We start from the raw sequence: 14,763 nt of genomic DNA, 5'->3' as shown, positions 1-14,763 counted from the left end.
CTCATGGATGCACCCGCCCTGCTGCCTGCAGGGCGGGCAAGGATGAAGCCGGCAGCTCGGCTCATGGAGCCGCAGTGCAAGGGCAGAAGAGCCGCATGCGGCTCTCGAGCCGCAGGTTCCCTACCCCTGATCTAGCTGGACAATCTTTGCAGACCTAACATTTCTTTGTAAAACAAGAATTTACCTTTCAGTAAAATAACTTCAATTTAAATATGAAAATGTGTTATTTAAGAGCACTTGCTTATAGAAGATAAACATAGGAAAGGAGTGGGCTTATGTGTACAATGTAGTACTTAAAAACTCAATTAAATCTGTTAACAAAATCTTTATTTCTTTCATACATACAGATAGACCTGGCTGATTTCAGAGTATGTCTTCAACTGGTGACCTCAAAGGTACGAGTGAAAGATGTAGACCCTGGATTCAGTGATGTATCTACAGAAAATGGACCCAAGAACTGATTTTGTGTTGCCTAGCACCCATCTTGTGAACATCTGCACCCATCTTTTTAATTACTGCCCAATAATATTAAAATAAAACACAGTCACCATTATGTATAATTTTGCCTTAAGTGTTCATAAGTAGGAACAGCAAGACCACAAGGGTAAATCCACTACACTTCTGGAATGAAGTAGAGAAGAAAGCATCATTATGGTGACAAGCAGGCTTTTAAGATGATTAGGTGATAGGATTCTTTCTTGCATGTATTTTAAGCCCCCCAAGGAGCTCTGAGGAGAGCAGCGCGGGGTCCCGACACTCCCCATGAGAGGGGCGGCGACAGCGCAGCCGCCCCGATGCTGCCGCTGTCGCGCCCCCTCAGCGCGCGGCATCCCTGGCGCTCTTTTAAAGGGCGCCTTTTGATGACCCCACGCAGAGTGCGGGATCGTGGGGACGCCCAGACGTGCACCTGGGATGCCGCGCGCTGAGAGCATAGGGGAGATCAGAGTGAGTGGGGAAACGCCCATAGGTAGAGTTGTGCTCTCTCTCTCTCTCTTTCTCTCTCTCTCTCTCTAACCAGGCTCCTGGGTCTTCAACTGCTACCTAACAGGCAGTAATTTAACATGCTGGAAAAACAGCATCTATCAAGTTTCTCCCTGCCGTAAAGATAGTAAAGCTTTGTTGCAAAATAATTCTCTTTCTTTTTTAGAAATAAGAAGATATGAAATTCATTGCTAGTTTTGAGCCCAGAAGCAAACTAAGATTTTAATACACCTGAATATTTTGGAGTGCAGTTGCTAATGTTTACAGGCTAATGTTTAAGTAACTGTATGATAAGGAGAAATTCCACCAGGAATGCTTTTCTTTGATTATAAGGTGTATGTCATGCAGCTGGTAAAGGCACTGGTGGCCTGACAGTTGGCAAACCTATTTACCAAGTGACAGAAGAAGAGTTGGTTTTTATACCCAGCTTTTTAAAAGAAGTCTCAAAGCAGCTTACAAACTCCTTCCCTTCCTCTACCCACAACAGACACCTTGTGAGATAGGTGGGGCTGAGAGATTTCTGAGTGAACTGTGACTGGCCCAAGGTCACCCAGCAGACTTCATGAGGAGGAGTGTGGAAACAACCCCAGTTCACTAGATTAAACTCTACTGCTCTTACCCACTACACCACGCTATACGTACACTACACCACTACATCACACTATAAGAGTAATGTCCCTTGTTTCTAAAGTGGCATGTCTGTATATGGGATTCCCTGTGGCCTAAATGGGTGGGAGAGCAAGAGGAGTGAAAGAGATCTTTTAAGCTTGCAGAAAAAGTATGAAGCAGTTAAGCGCAATCCTAAGTATACATCAGTGGGCTTAAAGGGGTATAATTCTGTAGGGCTACACTGTTCAGCCCTAAAACCTGAAGGCTGTACCTGCACACTGTCCCCATGTTGCCAGAGACTATTTGCTTGCTCCCCGTTAGCCTGGGGCTATATAGGGAGAGTTGGGCTCAGATCCTTCTAGGCTTCTTTCAGGAGCACAGAGGGTTTATCCATCTCCTACTCTAAAAAGATGAGCCAGACTATTTCTGCCTTATGTAACTCAGATAACTTCTCAAGCATCCAATGACCAGAGGTACATATTCTGGGTATGTATTCAGTTCCATTTTCCCCTCAAAGGTGAAATGATCCACATGCTAATTAAGCTATTACAGTAATATTATATGAATCGGAAACTGTTTTCTGAGTGTCTCAGATAAACTCTTCCTGTCTGGCATGAATTCCTGACTTCTTCATTTCCCTTAATGATGACATAAGAGTTGGCTTGTTCCCAACCCTAAGACGCTCCCCAAGACAAGGGAGAAAAATGCAGCTAACTCTGAATCATGGCCAAACCTTACCTCAGATGCTGAGACCTTATTGGATGCTGATCCCTGATGAAACAGAGATATTTTCATTCTGAGAAAGGCAATGACTATGCCAGAGTAGCAATCAGTTAAAGCCATCAGTGCATCCTCTATTGTCCACAATCTCCCTTTTGTTCTTTTACATTAGGCGAAATGTATGGAAACCCCTCAAGATGCATCATTTTGGAGTGATGTTTACTAAAATGTCTGGGTGTATGAATGGAAATGACAGTATCTTCACACAGATTTCTTGCCAAAGTTAACCAGAGAGATTTGGTCTCTAAGCAAATGATAGAAGTACTACATGCTACAGACTCTGCATATTTTCATCTCCATGTCCCCAACTGTAAGAAATCAGTTATTCCCTCTTCTTCTGTGAGCTATTTATGGAGTCCAAACCCTGGCACTTCCACCATAACCATTTTTGCTGCTTCATTCTCACTGAAAACTAAAGTGTGGTGTCACTATTTTAGACAGCCTTTATTAGTACTCCCTACCAAGAAAGATGACTTCAGGAGAGTCAGCCACTGGATGTCTCAAGTGGCAAAAGCTTCTTCTCAGATTTATACACAAAAGATCACTCAACAGCAGAGGCAAAGCAAGGGGAAACTCCACCCAGGGCATGCACGCACCCTGCACATCACTGCTTACCCCTGCCCCAGAATGCCCCCGTGACATCCCCTCTGCGGCCTGGCCATGCCTCCGCCACTGCTCAACGGAGGATGGGATGGAGGGCTATATAAAAGAGATACAAATTTAGAAGTTTACATCTGAACGTAGGGATATGCTGAACCAAGCTGTTATAATTCAAGAAATATCACAAGGTATAAAGAAGCAGAAAAAAAGATAAGACACCGGACCCAGATGGAGTCATAGCGATTTATTATAAATGCTTGGAAGAGAATTTTATGTTACCTCTACAAAAAGTCATGAACAAAAAAAAAAGTCAAAAGAAAACACTGCCACTATCATGGGAAGATGCTCATATAACATTGATTCACAAAGGTAATAATTCATCACTACCTTAATCTCATAGACCCATCACACTGTTAAATGTGTGTGTAAACTTTTACTTCAAAAGTGATGAAAAGATTCAGGAAATGCATAGAAAAATTAATCCACGAGGATTAGACATGCTTTGTTCTGAAAAGATATATGAAATACAATGTCCAATTTGTAATCAATTCAATAGAATTTTCACTTCCCTCAATCTAGACCAGGGGTCGGGAACCCGCGGCTCGCGAGCCACATGCGGCTCTTCCGCCGCTGTTCTGCGGCTCCATGAGCCGAGCCGCGGGGCCCATCTTCACCCGCCCTGCAAGGAGCAGGGCAGGCGCTTCACTCGCCCGGCGGCCGGCCAGGCCGAGCCGCCGGGACCCTCTTCACCAACCCTGCAAAGAGCAGGGCGGGCGCTTCACTCGCCCGGCGGCCGGCCAGGCCGAGCCGCCGGGACCCTCTTCTCCCGCCCTGCAAGGAGTATGGGGGGCGCTTCACTCGCCCGGCGGCCGGCCAGGCCGAGCCGCCCGGACCCTCTTCGCCAACCCTGCAAAGAGCAGGGCGGGCGCTTCACTCTCCCGGCGGCCGGCCAGGCCGAGCCGCCGGGACCCTCTTCGCCCGCCCTGCTCCTTGCAGGGCGGGCGCTTCATTTTCGCCAAGCGGCCGGCCAGGCCGAAGCCGCCGGGCCCATCTACGCCTGCCCTGCAGGCGGGGTCCCCCACCCCCCCCCCCCCCCACCCCCCCCCCCCCCCACCCCCCCCCCCCCCCACCCCCCCCCCCCCCCACCCCCCCCCCCCCCCACCCCCCCCCCCCCCCACCCCCCCCCCCCCCCACCCCCCCCCCCCCCCACCCCCCCCCCCCCCCACCCCCCCCCCCCCCCACCCCCCCCCCCCCCCACCCCCCCCCCCCCCCACCCCCCCCCCCCCCCACCCCCCCCCCCCCCCACCCCCCCCCCCCCCCACCCCCCCCCCCCCCCACCCCCCCCCCCCCCCACCCCCCCCCCCCCCCACCCCCCCCCCCCCCCACCCCCCCCCCCCCCCACCCCCCCCCCCCCCCACCCCCCCCCCCCCCCACCCCCCCCCCCCCCCACCCCCCCCCCCCCCCACCCCCCCCCCCCCCCACCCCCCCCCCCCCCCACCCCCCCCCCCCCCCACCCCCCCCCCCCCCCACCCCCCCCCCCCCCCACCCCCCCCCCCCCCCACCCCCCCCCCCCCCCACCCCCCCCCCCCCCCACCCCCCCCCCCCCCCACCCCCCCCCCCCCCCACCCCCCCCCCCCCCCACCCCCCCCCCCCCCCACCCCCCCCCCCCCCCACCCCCCCCCCCCCCCACCCCCCCCCCCCCCCACCCCCCCCCCCCCCCACCCCCCCCCCCCCCCACCCCCCCCCCCCCCCACCCCCCCCCCCCCCCACCCCCCCCCCCCCCCACCCCCCCCCCCCCCCACCCCCCCCCCCCCCCACCCCCCCCCCCCCCCACCCCCCCCCCCCCCCACCCCCCCCCCCCCCCACCCCCCCCCCCCCCCACCCCCCCCCCCCCCCACCCCCCCCCCCCCCCACCCCCCCCCCCCCCCACCCCCCCCCCCCCCCACCCCCCCCCCCCCCCACCCCCCCCCCCCCCCACCCCCCCCCCCCCCCACCCCCCCCCCCCCCCACCCCCCCCCCCCCCCACCCCCCCCCCCCCCCACCCCCCCCCCCCCCCACCCCCCCCCCCCCCCACCCCCCCCCCCCCCCACCCCCCCCCCCCCCCACCCCCCCCCCCCCCCACCCCCCCCCCCCCCCACCCCCCCCCCCCCCCACCCCCCCCCCCCCCCACCCCCCCCCCCCCCCACCCCCCCCCCCCCCCACCCCCCCCCCCCCCCACCCCCCCCCCCCCCCACCCCCCCCCCCCCCCACCCCCCCCCCCCCCCACCCCCCCCCCCCCCCACCCCCCCCCCCCCCCACCCCCCCCCCCCCCCACCCCCCCCCCCCCCCACCCCCCCCCCCCCCCACCCCCCCCCCCCCCCACCCCCCCCCCCCCCCACCCCCCCCCCCCCCCACCCCCCCCCCCCCCCACCCCCCCCCCCCCCCACCCCCCCCCCCCCCCACCCCCCCCCCCCCCCACCCCCCCCCCCCCCCACCCCCCCCCCCCCCCACCCCCCCCCCCCCCCACCCCCCCCCCCCCCCACCCCCCCCCCCCCCCACCCCCCCCCCCCCCCACCCCCCCCCCCCCCCACCCCCCCCCCCCCCCACCCCCCCCCCCCCCCACCCCCCCCCCCCCCCACCCCCCCCCCCCCCCACCCCCCCCCCCCCCCACCCCCCCCCCCCCCCACCCCCCCCCCCCCCCACCCCCCCCCCCCCCCACCCCCCCCCCCCCCCACCCCCCCCCCCCCCCACCCCCCCCCCCCCCCACCCCCCCCCCCCCCCACCCCCCCCCCCCCCCACCCCCCCCCCCCCCCACCCCCCCCCCCCCCCACCCCCCCCCCCCCCCACCCCCCCCCCCCCCCACCCCCCCCCCCCCCCACCCCCCCCCCCCCCCACCCCCCCCCCCCCCCACCCCCCCCCCCCCCCACCCCCCCCCCCCCCCACCCCCCCCCCCCCCCACCCCCCCCCCCCCCCACCCCCCCCCCCCCCCACCCCCCCCCCCCCCCACCCCCCCCCCCCCCCACCCCCCCCCCCCCCCACCCCCCCCCCCCCCCACCCCCCCCCCCCCCCACCCCCCCCCCCCCCCACCCCCCCCCCCCCCCACCCCCCCCCCCCCCCACCCCCCCCCCCCCCCACCCCCCCCCCCCCCCACCCCCCCCCCCCCCCACCCCCCCCCCCCCCCACCCCCCCCCCCCCCCACCCCCCCCCCCCCCCACCCCCCCCCCCCCCCACCCCCCCCCCCCCCCACCCCCCCCCCCCCCCACCCCCCCCCCCCCCCACCCCCCCCCCCCCCCACCCCCCCCCCCCCCCACCCCCCCCCCCCCCCACCCCCCCCCCCCCCCACCCCCCCCCCCCCCCACCCCCCCCCCCCCCCACCCCCCCCCCCCCCCACCCCCCCCCCCCCCCACCCCCCCCCCCCCCCACCCCCCCCCCCCCCCACCCCCCCCCCCCCCCACCCCCCCCCCCCCCCACCCCCCCCCCCCCCCACCCCCCCCCCCCCCCACCCCCCCCCCCCCCCACCCCCCCCCCCCCCCACCCCCCCCCCCCCCCACCCCCCCCCCCCCCCACCCCCCCCCCCCCCCACCCCCCCCCCCCCCCACCCCCCCCCCCCCCCACCCCCCCCCCCCCCCACCCCCCCCCCCCCCCACCCCCCCCCCCCCCCACCCCCCCCCCCCCCCACCCCCCCCCCCCCCCACCCCCCCCCCCCCCCACCCCCCCCCCCCCCCACCCCCCCCCCCCCCCACCCCCCCCCCCCCCCACCCCCCCCCCCCCCCACCCCCCCCCCCCCCCACCCCCCCCCCCCCCCACCCCCCCCCCCCCCCACCCCCCCCCCCCCCCACCCCCCCCCCCCCCCACCCCCCCCCCCCCCCACCCCCCCCCCCCCCCACCCCCCCCCCCCCCCACCCCCCCCCCCCCCCACCCCCCCCCCCCCCCACCCCCCCCCCCCCCCACCCCCCCCCCCCCCCACCCCCCCCCCCCCCCACCCCCCCCCCCCCCCACCCCCCCCCCCCCCCACCCCCCCCCCCCCCCACCCCCCCCCCCCCCCACCCCCCCCCCCCCCCACCCCCCCCCCCCCCCACCCCCCCCCCCCCCCACCCCCCCCCCCCCCCACCCCCCCCCCCCCCCACCCCCCCCCCCCCCCACCCCCCCCCCCCCCCACCCCCCCCCCCCCCCACCCCCCCCCCCCCCCACCCCCCCCCCCCCCCACCCCCCCCCCCCCCCACCCCCCCCCCCCCCCACCCCCCCCCCCCCCCACCCCCCCCCCCCCCCACCCCCCCCCCCCCCCACCCCCCCCCCCCCCCACCCCCCCCCCCCCCCACCCCCCCCCCCCCCCACCCCCCCCCCCCCCCACCCCCCCCCCCCCCCACCCCCCCCCCCCCCCACCCCCCCCCCCCCCCACCCCCCCCCCCCCCCACCCCCCCCCCCCCCCACCCCCCCCCCCCCCCACCCCCCCCCCCCCCCACCCCCCCCCCCCCCCACCCCCCCCCCCCCCCACCCCCCCCCCCCCCCACCCCCCCCCCCCCCCACCCCCCCCCCCCCCCACCCCCCCCCCCCCCCACCCCCCCCCCCCCCCACCCCCCCCCCCCCCCACCCCCCCCCCCCCCCACCCCCCCCCCCCCCCACCCCCCCCCCCCCCCACCCCCCCCCCCCCCCACCCCCCCCCCCCCCCACCCCCCCCCCCCCCCACCCCCCCCCCCCCCCACCCCCCCCCCCCCCCACCCCCCCCCCCCCCCACCCCCCCCCCCCCCCACCCCCCCCCCCCCCCACCCCCCCCCCCCCCCACCCCCCCCCCCCCCCACCCCCCCCCCCCCCCACCCCCCCCCCCCCCCACCCCCCCCCCCCCCCACCCCCCCCCCCCCCCACCCCCCCCCCCCCCCACCCCCCCCCCCCCCCACCCCCCCCCCCCCCCACCCCCCCCCCCCCCCACCCCCCCCCCCCCCCACCCCCCCCCCCCCCCACCCCCCCCCCCCCCCACCCCCCCCCCCCCCCACCCCCCCCCCCCCCCACCCCCCCCCCCCCCCACCCCCCCCCCCCCCCACCCCCCCCCCCCCCCACCCCCCCCCCCCCCCACCCCCCCCCCCCCCCACCCCCCCCCCCCCCCACCCCCCCCCCCCCCCACCCCCCCCCCCCCCCACCCCCCCCCCCCCCCACCCCCCCCCCCCCCCACCCCCCCCCCCCCCCACCCCCCCCCCCCCCCACCCCCCCCCCCCCCCACCCCCCCCCCCCCCCACCCCCCCCCCCCCCCACCCCCCCCCCCCCCCACCCCCCCCCCCCCCCACCCCCCCCCCCCCCCACCCCCCCCCCCCCCCACCCCCCCCCCCCCCCACCCCCCCCCCCCCCCACCCCCCCCCCCCCCCACCCCCCCCCCCCCCCACCCCCCCCCCCCCCCACCCCCCCCCCCCCCCACCCCCCCCCCCCCCCACCCCCCCCCCCCCCCACCCCCCCCCCCCCCCACCCCCCCCCCCCCCCACCCCCCCCCCCCCCCACCCCCCCCCCCCCCCACCCCCCCCCCCCCCCACCCCCCCCCCCCCCCACCCCCCCCCCCCCCCACCCCCCCCCCCCCCCACCCCCCCCCCCCCCCACCCCCCCCCCCCCCCACCCCCCCCCCCCCCCACCCCCCCCCCCCCCCACCCCCCCCCCCCCCCACCCCCCCCCCCCCCCACCCCCCCCCCCCCCCACCCCCCCCCCCCCCCACCCCCCCCCCCCCCCACCCCCCCCCCCCCCCACCCCCCCCCCCCCCCACCCCCCCCCCCCCCCACCCCCCCCCCCCCCCACCCCCCCCCCCCCCCACCCCCCCCCCCCCCCACCCCCCCCCCCCCCCACCCCCCCCCCCCCCCACCCCCCCCCCCCCCCACCCCCCCCCCCCCCCACCCCCCCCCCCCCCCACCCCCCCCCCCCCCCACCCCCCCCCCCCCCCACCCCCCCCCCCCCCCACCCCCCCCCCCCCCCACCCCCCCCCCCCCCCACCCCCCCCCCCCCCCACCCCCCCCCCCCCCCACCCCCCCCCCCCCCCACCCCCCCCCCCCCCCACCCCCCCCCCCCCCCACCCCCCCCCCCCCCCACCCCCCCCCCCCCCCACCCCCCCCCCCCCCCACCCCCCCCCCCCCCCACCCCCCCCCCCCCCCACCCCCCCCCCCCCCCACCCCCCCCCCCCCCCACCCCCCCCCCCCCCCACCCCCCCCCCCCCCCACCCCCCCCCCCCCCCACCCCCCCCCCCCCCCACCCCCCCCCCCCCCCACCCCCCCCCCCCCCCACCCCCCCCCCCCCCCACCCCCCCCCCCCCCCACCCCCCCCCCCCCCCACCCCCCCCCCCCCCCACCCCCCCCCCCCCCCACCCCCCCCCCCCCCCACCCCCCCCCCCCCCCACCCCCCCCCCCCCCCACCCCCCCCCCCCCCCACCCCCCCCCCCCCCCACCCCCCCCCCCCCCCACCCCCCCCCCCCCCCACCCCCCCCCCCCCCCACCCCCCCCCCCCCCCACCCCCCCCCCCCCCCACCCCCCCCCCCCCCCACCCCCCCCCCCCCCCACCCCCCCCCCCCCCCACCCCCCCCCCCCCCCACCCCCCCCCCCCCCCACCCCCCCCCCCCCCCACCCCCCCCCCCCCCCACCCCCCCCCCCCCCCACCCCCCCCCCCCCCCACCCCCCCCCCCCCCCACCCCCCCCCCCCCCCACCCCCCCCCCCCCCCACCCCCCCCCCCCCCCACCCCCCCCCCCCCCCACCCCCCCCCCCCCCCACCCCCCCCCCCCCCCACCCCCCCCCCCCCCCACCCCCCCCCCCCCCCACCCCCCCCCCCCCCCACCCCCCCCCCCCCCCACCCCCCCCCCCCCCCACCCCCCCCCCCCCCCACCCCCCCCCCCCCCCACCCCCCCCCCCCCCCACCCCCCCCCCCCCCCACCCCCCCCCCCCCCCACCCCCCCCCCCCCCCACCCCCCCCCCCCCCCACCCCCCCCCCCCCCCACCCCCCCCCCCCCCCACCCCCCCCCCCCCCCACCCCCCCCCCCCCCCACCCCCCCCCCCCCCCACCCCCCCCCCCCCCCACCCCCCCCCCCCCCCACCCCCCCCCCCCCCCACCCCCCCCCCCCCCCACCCCCCCCCCCCCCCACCCCCCCCCCCCCCCACCCCCCCCCCCCCCCACCCCCCCCCCCCCCCACCCCCCCCCCCCCCCACCCCCCCCCCCCCCCACCCCCCCCCCCCCCCACCCCCCCCCCCCCCCACCCCCCCCCCCCCCCACCCCCCCCCCCCCCCACCCCCCCCCCCCCCCACCCCCCCCCCCCCCCACCCCCCCCCCCCCCCACCCCCCCCCCCCCCCACCCCCCCCCCCCCCCACCCCCCCCCCCCCCCACCCCCCCCCCCCCCCACCCCCCCCCCCCCCCACCCCCCCCCCCCCCCACCCCCCCCCCCCCCCACCCCCCCCCCCCCCCACCCCCCCCCCCCCCCACCCCCCCCCCCCCCCACCCCCCCCCCCCCCCACCCCCCCCCCCCCCCACCCCCCCCCCCCCCCACCCCCCCCCCCCCCCACCCCCCCCCCCCCCCACCCCCCCCCCCCCCCACCCCCCCCCCCCCCCACCCCCCCCCCCCCCCACCCCCCCCCCCCCCCACCCCCCCCCCCCCCCACCCCCCCCCCCCCCCACCCCCCCCCCCCCCCACCCCCCCCCCCCCCCACCCCCCCCCCCCCCCACCCCCCCCCCCCCCCACCCCCCCCCCCCCCCACCCCCCCCCCCCCCCACCCCCCCCCCCCCCCACCCCCCCCCCCCCCCACCCCCCCCCCCCCCCACCCCCCCCCCCCCCCACCCCCCCCCCCCCCCACCCCCCCCCCCCCCCACCCCCCCCCCCCCCCACCCCCCCCCCCCCCCACCCCCCCCCCCCCCCACCCCCCCCCCCCCCCACCCCCCCCCCCCCCCACCCCCCCCCCCCCCCACCCCCCCCCCCCCCCACCCCCCCCCCCCCCCACCCCCCCCCCCCCCCACCCCCCCCCCCCCCCACCCCCCCCCCCCCCCACCCCCCCCCCCCCCCACCCCCCCCCCCCCCCACCCCCCCCCCCCCCCACCCCCCCCCCCCCCCACCCCCCCCCCCCCCCACCCCCCCCCCCCCCCACCCCCCCCCCCCCCCACCCCCCCCCCCCCCCACCCCCCCCCCCCCCCACCCCCCCCCCCCCCCACCCCCCCCCCCCCCCACCCCCCCCCCCCCCCACCCCCCCCCCCCCCCACCCCCCCCCCCCCCCACCCCCCCCCCCCCCCACCCCCCCCCCCCCCCACCCCCCCCCCCCCCCACCCCCCCCCCCCCCCACCCCCCCCCCCCCCCACCCCCCCCCCCCCCCACCCCCCCCCCCCCCCACCCCCCCCCCCCCCCACCCCCCCCCCCCCCCACCCCCCCCCCCCCCCACCCCCCCCCCCCCCCACCCCCCCCCCCCCCCACCCCCCCCCCCCCCCACCCCCCCCCCCCCCCACCCCCCCCCCCCCCCACCCCCCCCCCCCCCCACCCCCCCCCCCCCCCACCCCCCCCCCCCCCCACCCCCCCCCCCCCCCACCCCCCCCCCCCCCCACCCCCCCCCCCCCCCACCCCCCCCCCCCCCCACCCCCCCCCCCCCCCACCCCCCCCCCCCCCCACCCCCCCCCCCCCCCACCCCCCCCCCCCCCCACCCCCCCCCCCCCCCACCCCCCCCCCCCCCCACCCCCCCCCCCCCCCACCCCCCCCCCCCCCCACCCCCCCCCCCCCCCACCCCCCCCCCCCCCCACCCCCCCCCCCCCCCACCCCCCCCCCCCCCCACCCCCCCCCCCCCCCACCCCCCCCCCCCCCCACCCCCCCCCCCCCCCACCCCCCCCCCCCCCCACCCCCCCCCCCCCCCACCCCCCCCCCCCCCCACCCCCCCCCCCCCCCACCCCCCCCCCCCCCCACCCCCCCCCCCCCCCACCCCCCCCCCCCCCCACCCCCCCCCCCCCCCACCCCCCCCCCCCCCCACCCCCCCCCCCCCCCACCCCCCCCCCCCCCCACCCCCCCCCCCCCCCACCCCCCCCCCCCCCCACCCCCCCCCCCCCCCACCCCCCCCCCCCCCCACCCCCCCCCCCCCCCACCCCCCCCCCCCCCCACCCCCCCCCCCCCCCACCCCCCCCCCCCCCCACCCCCCCCCCCCCCCACCCCCCCCCCCCCCCACCCCCCCCCCCCCCCACCCCCCCCCCCCCCCACCCCCCCCCCCCCCCACCCCCCCCCCCCCCCACCCCCCCCCCCCCCCACCCCCCCCCCCCCCCACCCCCCCCCCCCCCCACCCCCCCCCCCCCCCACCCCCCCCCCCCCCCACCCCCCCCCCCCCCCACCCCCCCCCCCCCCCACCCCCCCCCCCCCCCACCCCCCCCCCCCCCCACCCCCCCCCCCCCCCACCCCCCCCCCCCCCCACCCCCCCCCCCCCCCACCCCCCCCCCCCCCCACCCCCCCCCCCCCCCACCCCCCCCCCCCCCCACCCCCCCCCCCCCCCACCCCCCCCCCCCCCCACCCCCCCCCCCCCCCACCCCCCCCCCCCCCCACCCCCCCCCCCCCCCACCCCCCCCCCCCCCCACCCCCCCCCCCCCCCACCCCCCCCCCCCCCCACCCCCCCCCCCCCCCACCCCCCCCCCCCCCCACCCCCCCCCCCCCCCACCCCCCCCCCCCCCCACCCCCCCCCCCCCCCACCCCCCCCCCCCCCCACCCCCCCCCCCCCCCACCCCCCCCCCCCCCCACCCCCCCCCCCCCCCACCCCCCCCCCCCCCCACCCCCCCCCCCCCCCACCCCCCCCCCCCCCCACCCCCCCCCCCCCCCACCCCCCCCCCCCCCCACCCCCCCCCCCCCCCACCCCCCCCCCCCCCCACCCCCCCCCCCCCCCACCCCCCCCCCCCCCCACCCCCCCCCCCCCCCACCCCCCCCCCCCCCCACCCCCCCCCCCCCCCACCCCCCCCCCCCCCCACCCCCCCCCCCCCCCACCCCCCCCCCCCCCCACCCCCCCCCCCCCCCACCCCCCCCCCCCCCCACCCCCCCCCCCCCCCACCCCCCCCCCCCCCCACCCCCCCCCCCCCCCACCCCCCCCCCCCCCCACCCCCCCCCCCCCCCACCCCCCCCCCCCCCCACCCCCCCCCCCCCCCACCCCCCCCCCCCCCCACCCCCCCCCCCCCCCACCCCCCCCCCCCCCCACCCCCCCCCCCCCCCACCCCCCCCCCCCCCCACCCCCCCCCCCCCCCACCCCCCCCCCCCCCCACCCCCCCCCCCCCCCACCCCCCCCCCCCCCCACCCCCCCCCCCCCCCACCCCCCCCCCCCCCCACCCCCCCCCCCCCCCACCCCCCCCCCCCCCCACCCCCCCCCCCCCCCACCCCCCCCCCCCCCCACCCCCCCCCCCCCCCACCCCCCCCCCCCCCCACCCCCCCCCCCCCCCACCCCCCCCCCCCCCCACCCCCCCCCCCCCCCACCCCCCCCCCCCCCCACCCCCCCCCCCCCCCACCCCCCCCCCCCCCCACCCCCCCCCCCCCCCACCCCCCCCCCCCCCCACCCCCCCCCCCCCCCACCCCCCCCCCCCCCCACCCCCCCCCCCCCCCACCCCCCCCCCCCCCCACCCCCCCCCCCCCCCACCCCCCCCCCCCCCCACCCCCCCCCCCCCCCACCCCCCCCCCCCCCCACCCCCCCCCCCCCCCACCCCCCCCCCCCCCCACCCCCCCCCCCCCCCACCCCCCCCCCCCCCCACCCCCCCCCCCCCCCACCCCCCCCCCCCCCCACCCCCCCCCCCCCCCACCCCCCCCCCCCCCCACCCCCCCCCCCCCCCACCCCCCCCCCCCCCCACCCCCCCCCCCCCCCACCCCCCCCCCCCCCCACCCCCCCCCCCCCCCACCCCCCCCCCCCCCCACCCCCCCCCCCCCCCACCCCCCCCCCCCCCCACCCCCCCCCCCCCCCACCCCCCCCCCCCCCCACCCCCCCCCCCCCCCACCCCCCCCCCCCCCCACCCCCCCCCCCCCCCACCCCCCCCCCCCCCCACCCCCCCCCCCCCCCACCCCCCCCCCCCCCCACCCCCCCCCCCCCCCACCCCCCCCCCCCCCCACCCCCCCCCCCCCCCACCCCCCCCCCCCCCCACCCCCCCCCCCCCCCACCCCCCCCCCCCCCCACCCCCCCCCCCCCCCACCCCCCCCCCCCCCCACCCCCCCCCCCCCCCACCCCCCCCCCCCCCCACCCCCCCCCCCCCCCACCCCCCCCCCCCCCCACCCCCCCCCCCCCCCACCCCCCCCCCCCCCCACCCCCCCCCCCCCCCACCCCCCCCCCCCCCCACCCCCCCCCCCCCCCACCCCCCCCCCCCCCCACCCCCCCCCCCCCCCACCCCCCCCCCCCCCCACCCCCCCCCCCCCCCACCCCCCCCCCCCCCCACCCCCCCCCCCCCCCACCCCCCCCCCCCCCCACCCCCCCCCCCCCCCACCCCCCCCCCCCCCCACCCCCCCCCCCCCCCACCCCCCCCCCCCCCCACCCCCCCCCCCCCCCACCCCCCCCCCCCCCCACCCCCCCCCCCCCCCACCCCCCCCCCCCCCCACCCCCCCCCCCCCCCACCCCCCCCCCCCCCCACCCCCCCCCCCCCCCACCCCCCCCCCCCCCCACCCCCCCCCCCCCCCACCCCCCCCCCCCCCCACCCCCCCCCCCCCCCACCCCCCCCCCCCCCCACCCCCCCCCCCCCCCACCCCCCCCCCCCCCCACCCCCCCCCCCCCCCACCCCCCCCCCCCCCCACCCCCCCCCCCCCCCACCCCCCCCCCCCCCCACCCCCCCCCCCCCCCACCCCCCCCCCCCCCCACCCCCCCCCCCCCCCACCCCCCCC

Source organism: Sphaerodactylus townsendi, linkage group LG08 (genome assembly GCF_021028975.2).
Source record: "Sphaerodactylus townsendi isolate TG3544 linkage group LG08, MPM_Stown_v2.3, whole genome shotgun sequence".
Classification (NCBI taxonomy): Eukaryota; Metazoa; Chordata; class Lepidosauria; order Squamata; family Sphaerodactylidae; genus Sphaerodactylus; species Sphaerodactylus townsendi.
The sequence above is the reverse complement of the archived record's forward strand: the minus strand, read 5'-3'. Positions refer to the sequence as shown.